Genomic DNA, 15,957 nt, shown 5'->3' with positions numbered 1-15,957 from the left:
GTGCCTGAGACAAAGGGAGATAAAGTGATATTCTCCCCCAATCCTTATCCTCCAGGAGCGTTCTGAAGCTTGTTTATATGTTACATTGGTGGGTTTGATACTATATGAGAGAGACAGTATAACACAATTGTTTGGTTTCTGTGTGTCCGAACCTTTTTGGTATCTTGTGTTACTCCAGATACACCAGGGGTGGCCAACTCCAGTCCTCAAAAGCTACCAACAGGACAGGTTTTCAGGATATCCATGCTTCAGCACAGTTGGCTCAATCAGTGTCTCATTTAAAGACTGAGCCACCTGTGCTGAAGCAGGGATATCTGTAAACCCTGATCTGTTGGTGGCCACCCCTGATATACACCTCAGTAATAAGACAAAGGGTGGAGTCGTTGTTGCATGGCTGACGGATTTCACTTCACTGCAGCTCAGGAAGTAAATAGGATTCCTGTTTGTAATCGCAGCAGCTGGAGCTCAGTTCTGCACTTACAGGTGTTTACATAACGATAGTGGCATTTACCTGTTGAAGTGTTATTACCCCTGTAACGTAAGTTCAGGTTAATGATTGCCCGCCTCAGTTAAAGGTGCAGTGACACAGAGGGGCGTATGCTATAAGCCTCTTGATAAGCCAATTATCGAGGCCTTTCCGCCAAAAAGGCCTACTGCTATTCAATACGCCCCGATAAGTGGCCGATAAAAGCCTTTATCAGCATTTTGGAAGCCACTTATCGGCAGGTTCTCACATTCGTGCAGTTCTAGTAGCCTCGAGCAGGTTATCGGGGCTAATTGCGGCTCTAGAATGGCAATTTCCTCTCAAAATTTTCCCGCCAGGATAAGCTGGCGTGAAGGTGGTGAGAACCTGCTGAGAGGCGGCGAGAGACGGGACTTAGAATATAATCAGGCCTTTTTCCGGCATCGGATTGATGCCGGGGGTCTCCGGAGCTGATACCCATTAATATCAGCATCGGAGGCCCCCCGGCATGAATCCCATGCAGGAAAAATGCATTTACTGGCAACTTCATTACCTTAGCAGCTAACCGTGAAGGCAATGAAGGGGTTAACTACCACTTCCATGTTTATTGTGGGTAGCAGGGGTTGGTGAAGGTGGCATTTGACCCTTGGTGGGTGTTTAGGCCTTGCGGGGGGTTGGACATGGACCTGGAGTATGCTGATGAGGACGCCCTTCATGATGGCAGGGGCATGCTGAACGTTTTATTTACTTTGTTAATGCTGGCTGGCTAATGTTTGATTTTATAATGGGCAAATGCACTATTATCCAAATGTGGCTAATAGTAATTTTGTCCATTACTGTACTGTATGTGTTTGGGGGGTTGTTGGGGGTGGAGGATTGTGTGAAGGGGGTAGTAGCCCCAAGGATGGATGTTTAGGACTTCTGGGGGGTAGCGGGACTGGTTAACCCCCTATGGTAGTGAAGGGGTTAACTCCTCCTGCAACCTTCCAGGCAGGCCTAAGCACCCACCTTGGGACTGCTACTCCCTTCATCCACCCCCTCTGCCCCAAGAAACAGGCTATTGAGGTTTAACCCCTTCATTCGCTTAGTGGCTGGCGCTAAAGTAATGAAGCTGTTTTGATATAAATGTAAACACTAGTGTAGATGAGCAGGGGGTCTCCGGAGCAGAACCGCGTTGATTTGAGGTCTGGGGACCCCCTGCTTCCTGAGATACAGATTGCCCTTGTAAATTAGTCTGTTATTGAACACAGAGCTGGCATCGCTTCCTTCTGCTTTGTTTCATTCTGTTAGTTCTGAGTACCAAACTACCACCAAACGCCAGCGGTATGTGCGGTGCTGCGCATTCCATGCTCTGTGTGTGCGCTTTTCGCCTCGATAGTTATTGATGTAGAACGTACCTTTGATCGTGAAACAATGCGCTGAAGTTGGTGTTACACGGCTCAATGCCTTTGTTATTGAAGCGTTAGTATATGTTGCGCAGTGGGACTGCACCTTTAACCAGCCATGCTTTAGCATCAGTAAAGTCTACTCTGCAAATATTGACCCCCTGCTACGAAACTAGAAGGTCCAGGCCGAATTCTGCTGCAGTACAGTTAGAAAGGCAAGGATAACAGTATATATCACAAAAGGGTTTGTTAAACTATTCGATGTCTTCAATTCATACAACTCAGGCATGTTTAATTAGTCTCAGGGGCTGTGTGTCAGAGGGGGAAATGCCCTCCTGCTGGTAAATTAAAATGAATTTTTTCAGTATTTTCCAAACAATTATTCCGTTTTCTGTGCAGCCGCTTTCCCGCTGCGCGGGGGGATTTAAGCTCTGCACACTGGGATGGAATTCTTCCTTGACACGGAGCAGCGGCTTTCCCACAGCTCAGGGGGATTTAAGCTCTGCACACTGGGATGGAATTCTTCCTTGACATGGAGCAGCGGCTACACCGCATTTGTAATACATTATCTACAGTATTTCCATCTTACATTTCTATGAATCGGTGTGAACGGTGTGTCTGTGTATCGGTGTTACTTTGTATCGGTGTAATAATGTATCAGTATCACAGTGTATCGGTGTGTCAGTATCACAGAGTATCAGTATCACAGTGTATCAGTATCACAGTGTATCAGTATCACAGAGTATCAGTATCACAGAGTATCAGTAACACAGTGTATCAGTGTATCAGTGTATCAGTATCACAGTGTATCGGTGTGTCAGTGTCACAGTGTATCAGTATCACAGTGTATCGGTGTGTCAGTGTCACAGTGTATCAGTATCACAGTGTATCGGTGTGTCAGTATCACAGAGTATCAGTATCACAGAGTATCAGTAACACAGTGTATCAGTGTACCAGTATCACAGTGTATCGGTGTGTCAGTGTCACAGTGTATCAGTATCACAGTGTATCGGTGTGTCAGTGTCACAGTGTATCAGTATCACAGTGTATCGGTGTGTCAGTATCACAGAGTATCAGTATCACAGAGTATCAGTGTATCAGTATCACAGTGTATCGGTGTGTCAGTGTCACAGTGTATCAGTATCACAGTGTATCAGTGTGTCAGTGTCACAGTGTATCAGTATCACAGTGTATCGTGTGTCAGTATCACAGAGTATCAGTATCCCAGTGTATCGGTGTATCAGTATCACAGTGTATCGGTGTGTCAGTATCACAGAGTATCAGTAACACAGTGTATCAGTGTATCAGTATCACAGTGTATCGGTGTGTCAGTGTCACAGTGTATCAGTATCACAGTGTATCGGTGTGTCCGTATCACAGAGTATCAGTATCACAGTGTATCGGTGTGTCAGTGTCACAGTGTATCAGTATCACAGTGTATCGGTGTGTCACAGTGTATCAGTATCACAGTGTATCAGTGTATCAGTATCACAGTGTATCGGTGTATCAGTATCACAGTGTATCGGTGTATCAGTATCACAGTGTATCAGTATCACAGTGTATCGGCTTATCAGTATTACAGTGTTTCGGTGTATCAGTATCACAGTGTATCGGTGTATCAGTATCACAGTGTATCGGTATCACAGTGTATCGGTGTATCAGTATCACAGTGTATTGGTATCACAGTGTATCAGTGTATCAGTATCACAGTGTATCGGTGTATCAGTATCACAGTGTATCGGTGTATCAGTATCACAGTGTATCGGTGTTAGTGTCACAGTGTTTCAGTATCACAGTGTATCGGTGTGTCAGTATCACAGAGTATCAGTATCACAGAGTATCAGTGTATCAGTAACACAGTGTATCGGTATATCAGTATCACAGTGTATCAGTATATCAGTAACACAGTGTATCGGTATATCAGTATCACAGTGTATCAGTGTATCAGTAACACAGTGTATCAGTATATCAGTATCACAGTGTATCAGTGTATCAGTAACACAGTGTATCGGTATATCAGTATCACAGTGTATCAGTGTATCAGTAACACAGTGTATCGGTATATCAGTATCACAGTGTATCAGTGTATCAGTAACACAGTGTATCGGTATATCAGTATCACAGTGTATCAGTGTATCAGTAACACAGTGTATCGGTATATCAGTATCACAGTGTATCAGTGTATCGTATCAGTATCAGTGTATCGGTATCACAGTGTATCGGTGTGTCAGTATCACAGAGTATCAGTATCACAGTGTATCGGCGTATCAGTATTACAGTGTATCGGTGTGTCAGTATCACAGTGTATCGGTGTATCAGTATCACAGTGTATCAGTATCACAGTGTATTGGTGTGTCAGTATCACAGAGTATCAGTATCACAGTGTATCGGTGTGTCAGTATCACAGTGTATCAGTATCACAGTGTATTGGTGTGTCAGTATCACAGTGTATCGGTATGTCAGTATCACAGTGTGTCAGTATCACAGTGTGTCAGTATCACAGTGTATCAGTATCACATTGTATCGGTATGTCAGTATCACAGTGTGTCAGTATCACAGTGTATCGGTGTGTCAGTATCACAATGTATCAGTATCACAGTGTATCAGTATCACAGTGTATCGATGTGTCAGTATCACAGTATCACAGTGTATCAGTTTCACAGTGTATCGGTGTATCAGTATCACAGTGTGTCAGTATCACAGTGTGTCAGTATCACAGTGTGTCAGTATCACAGTGTGTCAGTATCACAGTGTATCAGTATCACAGTGTATCAGTATCACAGTGTATCGGTATCACAGTGTATCGGTGTGTCAGTATCACAGTGTATCGGTATCACAGTGTATCGGTGTATCAGTATCACAGTGTATCGGTATCACAGTGTATCAGTGTCACAGTGTATCAGTGTATCAATATCACAGTGTATCAGTGTATCAGTATCACAGAGTATCAGTATCACAGTGTATCGGTGTGTCAGTATCACAGTGTATCGGTATCACAGTGTATCAGTGTATCAGTATCACAGTGTATCAGTGTATCAATATCACAGTGTATCAGTGTATCAGTATCACAGTGTATCGGTGTGTCAGTATCACAGTGTATCGGTATCACAGTGTATCGGTGTGTCAGTATCACAGAGTATCAGTATCACAGTGTATCTGTGTGTCAGTATCACAGTGTATCGGTATCACAGTGTATCGGTGTATCAGTATCACAGTGTATTGGTATCACAGTGTATCAGTATCACAGTGTATTAGTATCACAGAGTATCAGTATCACAGTGTATCTGTGTGTCAGTATCACAGTGTATCGGTGTATCAGTATCACAGTGTATCGGTATCACAGTGTATCCGTGTGTCAGTATCACAGATTATCAGTATCACAGTGTATCAGTGTCACAATGTGTCTGTATCACAGTGTATCAGTGTGTCAGTATCACAGTGTATTGGTGTGTCAGTATCACAGTGTATCAGTATCACAGAGTATCAGTATCACAGTGTATCGGTGTGTCAGTATCACAGTGTATCTATCGGTGTGTCAGTATCACAGTGTATCGGTGTGTTAGTATCACAGTATATCAGTATCACAGTGTATCTATCGGTGTGTCAATATCACAGTGTATCGGTGTATCAGTATCACAGTGTATCGGTGTATCAGTGTCACAGTGTGTCAGTATCACAGTGTATCGGTGTGTCAGTATCACAGTGTATCAGTGTATCAGTGTCAAAGTGTGTCAGTATCACAGTGTATAAGTATCACAGTGTATCGGTGTGTCAGTGTCACAGTGTGTCAGTATCACAGTGTATCGGTGTCAGTATCACAGTGTATCGATATATATATATATATATATATGTGTGTGTGTATCGATATATATAAAAATATATAAATCCAACATGTTAAGCTAATGTCTCACAGAGAGTGTTAGCCAAATGTTATACTTACTGAAGATATTTGATGCTAGAAAAGGAAGGAAAAAGTGAGCCCTGACTGATTTATCATGATGTCAGAGTCAGGGCTCACTTTTTCCTTCCTTTTCTAGCATCAAATATCTTCAGTAAGTATAACATTTGGCTAACACTCTCTGTGAGACATTAGCTTAACATGTTGGATTTATACTCTGTGTATGGTTTGGGAGGCAGATACAAGGTCCCCAATCCATTCCTTATTACATGTACATTGTGCATTGTATGTGGGGATACCTTTATTAGAAGGGTTCTTCTCCCTGTGTGAAAGTGGACATACAGTATGAGGAGAGGTTTGGAAATAAGTCTCTTTTGGCCATTAGAACATATCACAATCTGGACCAGTTGGGCCGCGGGATTTTTGCATCATTACCGGTAGCACTGTTCCCTCAGCTGTCCCTGTCTCTCTCTCTCTCTCTCTGTCACTCTGTCTGTCTCTGTCTCTCCGTGTCACTCTGTCTGTCTCTCTGTCTCTCTCTCTCTCTCTCTCATCCCAATGCTTTGTGGTGCAAGATGTATGCCCTGTATAATGTGTGGGAAGAGGGTAATCTCACCCACTTGTTTTCTTATCTGTGTGAGTTCTGCAGAGAAATGTTTTACCTGCTAATGCATGCTAGTCATATATAACCCTTTACTCCTGAGGGGCTGCAATGCACTGCACGGAAAGGGTTAAATTCTGCACTAAAAAGGGGGGAACTAGAGCATTTCTCACAAGCCCACTCTTTGTGTATCATGTTCAGAGACCTGCAGAGTGACGGATTACACACCCTCCCCATCCCCTTCACATCCCTCCCCGTCCCCTCCCCCTCCCCATCCTCTCCCCGTCCCCTCCCCATCCCTCCCCGTCCCCTCCCCATCCCTCCCCATCCCCTCCCCATCCCTCCCCGTCCCCTCCACATCCCTCCCCGTCCCCTCCCCATCCCTCCCCGTCCCCTCCCCATCCCTCCCCGTCCCCTCCCCATCCCTCCCCATCCCTCCTCATACCCTCCACATCCCCTCCCCATTCCCTCCACATCACGGCTTGTACTTTGTATCTTGTAACCCTTTCCCTGACAGAGAGGTCTATAAATAAAGGGAGTGTTGAAATATGTGATGTTCCTCCTATTAATTGGCTCTCTAAGTGGACTGTCCTCCAATTAGAGAGCCTGCTTCACAGTTAGCGAGGGGCTGCCTTCCAATGGACCACACGGTGTCCCGATGAGCGAGACGGCCGCCGCGTAAATACCTTTATTAGCGAGGTGGGAAACCTCAGCGTTGTGTTCATTTCAAGTTCAAGTAGCTGGATTGGTCCTGGACAAATGTAGATACATTGTAGGTTGTGAGACCTTTTAAGGGCGATCATCAGGGTCCTTCAAAGATGAAATTATAATGTACACAGCTTTGAAAATCTCATCGGTCTCTGGTTCAAGTGAACTGTGACAGCCCAATGAAGACCAGTAATATCGGTTCCCCTAAAACAGGAGGTACTCTGTTTTAATCTTCGACTGAGACACTGATTGAGCCACCTGTGATATCCTTAAAACCTGACCTGTTGGAGGGTGTGGGGGGGTCTAGAGGATTAGAGTTGAGAACCCCTGCCCTAAAACACTAGCTGCAATGAATGTGGCTTGGTGTTATAAGCAGACTCCGCTGCGGTCACCCTGCTGCTGGTGTGCATGTACAGCATGTGTCATTCTCACGGTTATAGCCGCATGTCCCACACGCGCTGGAGAAGGCCGCGTGGGTTTCTGTGTGTGACCTCCAATTACATCTCAATAAAATCCTCATTTGGTGAAAAGAAATGAAAGCTTTCGTAAAAATATAAAATATAAAAGTTCATTTCTGTCCATTCCAATGTCTGTGATGAATCATACAATAATAACCTTTTAATCAGACAGGCATCATTCCTGTTCCTGCAGTGGGGGGAGGGGGTGGGGAAGGTTTGGGGAGGGAGGGGGGAAGGTTTGGGGAGGGGGGGGGGTGCCAGCGACTTAAAAAGTGTTCTTACATTGCGCAGGTATTTATATTCGCTTGTCACATCCTACCTTCCAAGTCCAATTGTTCTGAGAGTTGCCATGGCGACGTGCTTATTATTTCTCAAATAAGACCTTGAATGACTTTCCCGATCCTTCCTGCAGGTACAGGTTCTATGGGACAGGGGACAGAAGCTGGGAAAGGCCGTGCCCTGCCGGGCATTACAGTGACACTGCCGCAGCCCGTGGGAATATACGATGGGTGTATGGGGTATATATGTGTGTGCTGCAGCCCTGCAGGCCCATTGAGAAAGGGTGAGGGTGCAGGCGTTAAGGGCCAATAACAGGAGCTGTGAGGGAGTTATTCACACAGATTACATGTTTTTCCTCTTTCGGTGTATTGGTTAAACTGCTAGATCGGAGCGACAATTAACCTGCTCTGTTTAAACCTTGTGTGCCCTGACGGAAACTGCAGAAACTAATTTACACTTACTGTGTCTCTCTCCCTCTGCGCTGTCTCTCTCCCTCTCCCTCTGTGCTGTCTCTCTCTCTCTCCCTCTGTGCTGTCTCTCTCTCTCTCTCCCCCTCTACCTCTGTGCTGTCTCTCTCTCTCTCCCTCTGCGCTGTCTCTCCCTCTGTGCTGTCTCTCCCTCTCCCTCTGTGCTGTCTCTCTCTCTCTCCCTCTGTGTTGTCTCTCTCTCCCTCCCTCTGTGCTGTCTCTCTCTCCCTCTGTGTTGTCTCTCTCTCCCTCCCTCTGTGCTGTCTCTCTCTCTCTCTCCCCCTCTACCTCTGTGCTGTCTCTCTCTCTCTATGCGCTGTCTCTCCCTCTGTGCTGTCTCTCCCTCTGTGCTGTCTCTCTCTCTCCCTCTGTGCTGTCTCTCTCTCTCCCTCTGTGCTGTCTCTCTCTCTCTCCCTCTGTGCTGTCTCTCTCCCTCTGTACTGTCTCTCTCTCTCTCCCCCTCTCCCTCTGTGCTGTCTCTCTCTCTCTCCCTCTGTGCTGTCTCTCCCTCTGTGCTGTCTCTCCCTCTATGCTGTCTCTCCCTTTCCCTCTGTGCCGTCTCTCTCTCTCCCTCTGCGCTGTCTCTTTCTCTCTCTCCCTCTGCGCTGTCTCTTTCTCTCTCTCCCTCTGCGCTGTCTCTTTCTCTCTTTCCCTCTGTGCTGTCTCTCTCTCTCCCTCTGCGCTGTGTCTCTCTCTCCCTCTGCATTGTCTCTCTCTCTCTCTCTCTCTCTCTCTCCCTCTGCGCTCTCTCTCTCTCCCTCTGCACTCTCTCTCTCCCTCTGCACTCTCTCTCTCTCCCTCTGCACTGTCTCTCTCTCTCCCTCTGCGCTGTCTCTCTCTCCCTCCCTCTGTGCTGTCTGTCTCTCTCTCCCTCTCTGCGCTCTCTCTCTCTCCCTCTCTCCGCTCTCTCTCTCCCTCTCTGCGCTCTCTCTCCCTCTCTGCGCTCTCTCTCCCTCTCTGCGCTGTCTCTCTGGCAGCCTGGATGATGTTGTAGATGCCTAAATATGAACTTGCCCATCCAAACTGCCAGAGGGAGAGAGGGAGAGGGACAGCGCAGAGGGAGAGGGACAGCGCAGAGGGAGAGGGAGAGGGACAGCGCAGAGGGAGAGGGAGAGGGACAGCGCAGAGGGAGAGGGAGAGGGACAGCGCAGAGGGAGAGGGAGAGGGACAGCGCAGAGGGAGAGGGAGAGGGACAGCGCAGAGGGAGAGGGAGAGGGACAGCGCAGAGGGAGAGGGAGAGGGACAGCGCAGAGGGAGAGGGAGAGGGACAGCGCAGAGGGAGAGGGAGAGGGACAGCGCAGAGGGAGAGGGAGAGGGACAGCGCAGAGGGAGAGGGAGAGGGACAGCGCAGAGGGAGAGGGAGAGGGACAGCGCAGAGGGAGAGGGAGAGGGACAGCGCAGAGGGAGAGGGAGAGGGACAGCGCAGAGGGAGAGGGAGAGGGACAGCGCAGAGGGAGAGGGAGAGGGACAGCGCAGAGGGAGAGGGAGAGGGACAGCGCAGAGGGAGAGGGAGAGGGACAGCGCAGAGGGAGAGGGAGAGGGACAGCGCAGAGGGAGAGGGAGAGGGACAGCGCAGAGGGAGAGGGAGAGGGACAGCGCAGAGGGAGAGGGACAGCGCAGAGGGAGAGGGACAGCGCAGAGGGAGAGGGACAGCGCAGAGGGAGAGGGACAGCGCAGAGGGAGAGGGACAGCGCAGAGGGAGAGGGACAGCGCAGAGGGAGAGGGACAGCGCAGAGGGAGAGGGACAGCGCAGAGGGAGAGGGACAGCGCAGTTGGGAGGGGAAGGACAGCGCAGAGGGAGAGGGACAGCGCAGAGGGAGGGGGAAGGACAGCGCAGAGGGAGGGGAAGGACAGCGCAGAGGGAGAGGGACAGCGCAGAGGGAGAGGGACAGCGCAGAGGGAGAGGGACAGCGCAGAGGGAGAGGGACAGCGCAGAGGGAGAGGGACAGCGCAGAGGGAGAGGGACAGCGCAGAGGGAGAGGGACAGCGCAGAGGGAGAGGGACAGCGCAGTTGGGAGGGGGAAGGACAGCGCAGAGGGAGAGGGACAGCGCAGAGGGAGAGGGACAGCGCAGAGGGAGGGGGAAGGACAGCGCAGAGGGAGAGGGACAGCGCAGAGGGAGAGGGACAGCGCAGAGGGAGAGGGACAGCGCAGAGGGAGAGGGACAGCGCAGAGGGAGAGGGACAGCGCAGAGGGAGAGGGACAGCGCAGAGGGAGAGGGACAGCGCAGTTGGGAGGGGGAAGGACAGCGCAGAGGGAGAGGGACAGCGCAGAGGGAGGGGGAAGGACAGCGCAGAGGGAGGGGGAAGGACAGCGCAGAGGGAGGGGGAAGGACAGCGCAGAGGGAGGGGGAAGGACAGCGCAGAGGGAGGGGGAAGGACAGCGCAGAGGGAGGGGGACAGCGCAGAGGGAGAGGGACAGCGCAGAGGGAGAGGGACAGCGCAGAGGGAGAGGGACAGCGCAGAGGGAGAGGGACAGCGCAGAGGGAGAGGGACAGCGCAGAGGGAGAGGGACAGCGCAGAGGGAGAGGGACAGCGCAGAGGGAGAGGGACAGCGCAGAGGGAGAGGGACAGCGCAGAGGGAGGGAGAGGGGACAGCGCAGAGGGAGGGAGAGGGACAGCGCAGAGGGAGGGAGAGGGACAGCGGAGATGGAGAGAGAGGGACAGCAGAGATGGAGAGAGAGAGAGAGAGAGAGAGAGAGGGAAAGTGCAAAGGAAGCGAGGGACAGCACAGAGAGAGCGAGGGACAGCGGAGAGGGAGAGAGAGGGAAAGTGCAGAGGGAGAGGTTCAAGCACTCTGCAAAAGACAAGAAAGGCAGTGAGTATTGCTACAGTTTTCATGTATCACAGAATTAACGTCAGGCCATTGGCTACTACTTTTCCAGCAGACTGTTGCTCTTCAATCAAACTAATGTGATACTATTGTACTCATTGAATGCTCTTCTATAATAGTCTTGCAAGAGGAACCGCTATTTACTGACTCATAGACATTGATATATAGCAATCAATGGAATCATGCTTGTGTTGTGGGTTTAGATGCACTGGCTGGGTCAGCGGAGTAGTTTACCCTTGAAATCATAGGGAGAGAGGAACAGCAGGGAGGGAGGGAGACAGAACAGAGGGAGAGAGAGAGAGACACTGCAGAGGGAGAGAGAGGGACAGCACAGAGGAAGAGAAATTGACAATGGAGAGGCAGAGAGGGAGACAGCAGGGAGGGAAGGAGACACAGAGGGAGAGAGACAGGTTCCTGGGAAGGATTAAGTATATGGCTACAAAAACTCTGCCTACCATGTGGGAGCCCAAATTACTTGTATAACAAACCTTACACAATGGTTGTGATACTATTGAGGGATATCAGAAAATTCTGAACATCAGGGCACAGCTGCTGACCACTTTGTGCTAAGGATTATTCAAGAGTGATGCTTTAAAAACAGAAAAGGGAAGGTTTTTAAAATAGGCATGATCATTTTAAAAATAAATCGTATTGTCTTTCAAATTAAAAGGAGAACTGTTGTTTTGTAAATAATACATGTACTGTATGTAAATAAGTAATGGTACTACAATGCTCAATGCAGCCAGTAACATATTAGTATATCGTCTCTTATAAAAAAAACGTCATTCTGTATACTAATGCGTCGGTGATGGATGGAAGTAGCACTCATATGAGAAGAGATATAACACGACTTATTGACTTACAAGTGAGCCTCAAAGGAGCAAAACTTTAAAAATCCTATGTATTGTATGTCTTTATTTATATAGCGCCAAAAGTGTACTAGGAGCTTCACAAAGAATACAGTACAGGGAATTATAATAATACAATAAGTGCAGCAAAATCAGACAATAGGAAAGGAAATACCTGCCCCGAAGAGCTTACAATCTAAGTGGTATGATGGGAGACTTACAGAGGCAGCAGGTGAGGGAGTAAGTGCTGTAGATGGCAGTGCTTGGTCACAATTTCTGGTAGGAGTGACCAAGTGTGGGACAGTAACCTTGAGTGCAGACTATTGGGATGCTTGATTTGTGGGGCAAGTTTTAAGGTTAGTCAAATAACTTAAGGGTTAACACACTTTACAGGGGAAGTGATGGCAAGTAGGCATGGGTGAAATCAGGTGTGTATGTCTGGCTTCAGGCTTAGGGGAGATCCCCAGCGGCAGGAAGGGTATGAATAGAGGGTGTGAATAGAGGATTTGTGGGGTGCTTTTTATTGAAGGGTAAAGAAGTTGTTGGGAGAGAGGCGTATAAATAATGGTGCAGTGGGGAGTGGGGAAATTGGAGAGAACAGAGACATTCACAAAGGAGTGAGGAAACAGTAACCAGAAAAAGCAATAGGAAGGGCATAGTGAGATGCAGGAGGAGAGACTTCCCAGGTTATTGGAGGATAGGAAGACCCAAAGAATCACAGCTTTTGGAATGTTAAGTTCTCACAGTTGCAAAGTTGTTGTGCAGAGTCCCGATCTTCCTCCAATCTTCACCTCCAATTTCAACTCCAAAATTAACTCTGCCACACACTTTAACTGGGACACTAAAGATGGGACACAGCCACGAAAGTCTGTATTAAATACTTTATTCACATGCAATTGAATAACAATTAAGGGAGGGGTTTGCCTATTCTGCTCAAGGAAACATACCCCAATAGTCAATTAAATCTTAATTTCTCTTGCAATTGATGGTAGGAGACTTCTGTTCAAGGAAACATACCTGCCCGAAGAAATAAAAGAAAGAAATTGTGTTTATTAGTAAATAAATCAATTCTGTAGTATTAGATAATACTTACTACATTTCCCCCCCCCCAACTCTTAATGCCATTTTTAATCAGTTTAAAATACTTTCCTGTGGCTCCTATAGCAGGCTCTGGGATACCCCTTTTTGAACCCAGCAGTGGAATATCATTTGCAACACATTATCACAAACAAGAAAGTGTTGCAGTGTTCCCAGCAGGAGACTATCTGAGGTGAAATCTGTAACAATAGACAATGTTACCAGTAGTAATATAAGGAAATATTGTAGCTGTTGCATTTCACTGAAAGAAGAATTGATTCAGCGCCAGCCATTTATTGAGCCCCTAGGGCAGGATATTCACCGATCGATCACGAGAGAACTAATCGATCGGCAGCTTAGGTAATTAGCTTTCATTAAATGTAATCAAATACTGCATGTATTAAAACCAACAAAAAAAAGTTTTAAAAGGGCAGCGAGTAGTGACACAATGTGCAAGATTGTGTCAGTGCCACGTGATGTGCGAGATTGTGTCAGGGCCACGTGATGTGCGAGATTGTGTCAGGGCCATGTGATGTGCAAGATTGTGTCAGGACCACATAATGCACAAGATTGTGTCAGGGCCACGTGATGTTCAAGATTATGTCAGGACCACATGATGTGCAAGATTGTGTCAGGGCCACGTGATGTGCAAGAGTGTGTCAGGGCCACGTGATGTGCAAGAGTGTGTCAGGGCCACGTGATGTGCAAGATTGTGTCAGGGCCACGTGATGTGCAAGATTGTGTCAGGGCCACGTGATGTGCAAGATTGTGTCAGGACCACGTGATGTACAAGATTGTGTCAGGGCCACGTGATGTTCAAGATTGTGTCAGGACCACATGGTGTGCAAGATTGTGTCAGGACCACATAATGTACAAGATTGTGTCAGGACCACGTGATGTGCAAGATTGTGTCAGGGCCACGTGATGTGCAAGAGTGTGTCAGGATCACGAGATGTGCAAGATTGTGTCAGGACCACGTGATGTGCAAGATTGTGTCAGGGCCACGAGATGTACAAGACTGTGTCAGGGCCACATGATGTGCAAGATTGTGTCAGGGCCACGTGATGTGCAAGAGTGTGTCAGGATCACGAGATGTGCAAGATTGTGTCAGGGCCACGAGATGTACAAGACTGTGTCAGGGCCACGTGATGTGCAAGATTGTGTCAGGACCACGTGATGTGCAAGATTGTGTCAGGACCACGTGATGTGCAAGATTGTGTCAGGGCCACGTGATGTGCAAGATTGTGTCAGGACCACATAATGTACAAGATTGTGTCAGGGCCACGTGATGTGCAAGATTGTGTCAGGACCACGTGATGTGCAAGATTGTGTCAGGACCACGGACAGCATCCACCTGTTCCTGACATAAGACCCTTCTTCAGATGCTGTTTTCCCCGTGCCTGAGAAGAGGTGGGCTCAGTACAGATAAATGGGAGTAAAATCTTTTCCAGCCTGTGGAGAATGTCTTCATAGCAAATTAAACAAGGGTTTCAGTAGGAATCCTGCAGAGTCGGGGATTGTGTTTATCTGGCTTGTGACAGGAGATATCGCTGGGTACAGACAGCTCACAGCCGGAGGTTTATTCTATGCTCTACAAATGGGAGAGTATGGGGGAGCAAAGTGACGAGGCCCAGAAATAGGTACATCGCATTATACCGTTTGTATTACAGAAGCTCTCCTGAAACGAAATATAAAACCCTAGTTCTGACTTACAAAGCTGTCAATGACGTTCCCCCCCCTTACATCTCAGCCCTCATCCCCAAATACTTCCCTAAATGCCCCCTCTGTTCTGCCCATGACATCAGCCTCTCCTGCCTTATCACCTCTTCTCACTCTCGCTCCCCAGACTTCTCCCGTGCTGCCCCAAGACTTCTCCCATGCTGCCCCCCAGATTTCTCCCGTGCTGCCCCCCAGACTTCTCCCGTGCTGCCCCCCAGACTTCTCCCGTGCTGCCCCCCAGACTTCTCCCGTGCTGCCCCCCAGACTTCTCCCGTGCTGCCCCCCAGACTTCTCCCGTGCTGCCCCCCAGACTTCTCCCGTGCTGCCCCCCAGACTTCTCCCGTGCTGCCCCCCGCTCTCTGGAATTCCCTACCCCGCACCATCAGACTCTCCCCCAGCATTCCGACATTAAAAAACGCCCGGAAAACTCACCTTTTTATGGAAGCCTATCGAACACACTCCTAACGTCACCTTCCCCCCAACCTTATTGGTACCAGCTGTGCGGCTGGACCAAACCCCATGCTATATAACAGCCGCTAACACCTACAAACCTGAATAGATCCAGCAATGCGGCGGGACCATACTGCACCCTGAGGCATTCTCCACCCCACAATGAGTAGCCAATTTACCTTTTATTCCCCATAGATTGTAAGCTCTTTGGAGCAGGCCCCTCATTATCTCCAGTTTGTGTTTGATCTGATGTGTATGTCATACTATTTATGTAATGATGTCACTTTTTCCCACTTGTTTTCCCCGCGGTACAATATCAGCCTCTCTAGCTGGGTAAGGGTTAACTTCCCACTGATCGCACAACTGATACGTTTCTCATTCCAATTATTATCAGTCTGCAACATAAGCAACAATAGCCCATCTGTCACAGGACGTCAGCAGAGGTGTAAATATAGATTTATTTACTACAAAAACATTGGGAAAGGAACATGATGGGCGCGAAATGAAATAGTCACAATCTGGGACCCATTACTCCGCTCCCCATGTTGCTCTGCATGACATCATTGATGACATCACAAATGTACACACACATTCCCAACACGCTCAAACTCCAAAACCCACCACATCACAAATGTAATCTGACATAAGCAGTAACATATTTGATTTTCTCACCTGTAACGTTCCTCTGACGGTTTTTCTAGTGAATTTCCATTCTTTTGTTCGCTTTTTTATTTTTATACAACTCAAACATCACCATCTTTCTCTATATAAAT

General features: G+C 48.1%; 1 protein-coding gene across 3 annotated transcripts in view; it reads left to right on the top strand.

Moving 5' to 3' along the window:
• The window catches only part of ADCY5 (adenylate cyclase 5), a 240,829-nt gene that overhangs the window by 119,961 nt on the left and 104,911 nt on the right, over positions 1 to 15,957 (top strand). The window lies entirely within an intron of this gene.

Source organism: Ascaphus truei, chromosome 7, assembly GCF_040206685.1.
Source record: "Ascaphus truei isolate aAscTru1 chromosome 7, aAscTru1.hap1, whole genome shotgun sequence".
NCBI classification, from domain to species: domain Eukaryota; kingdom Metazoa; phylum Chordata; class Amphibia; order Anura; family Ascaphidae; genus Ascaphus; species Ascaphus truei.
This window is presented reverse-complemented; position numbering and strand designations above follow the sequence as displayed.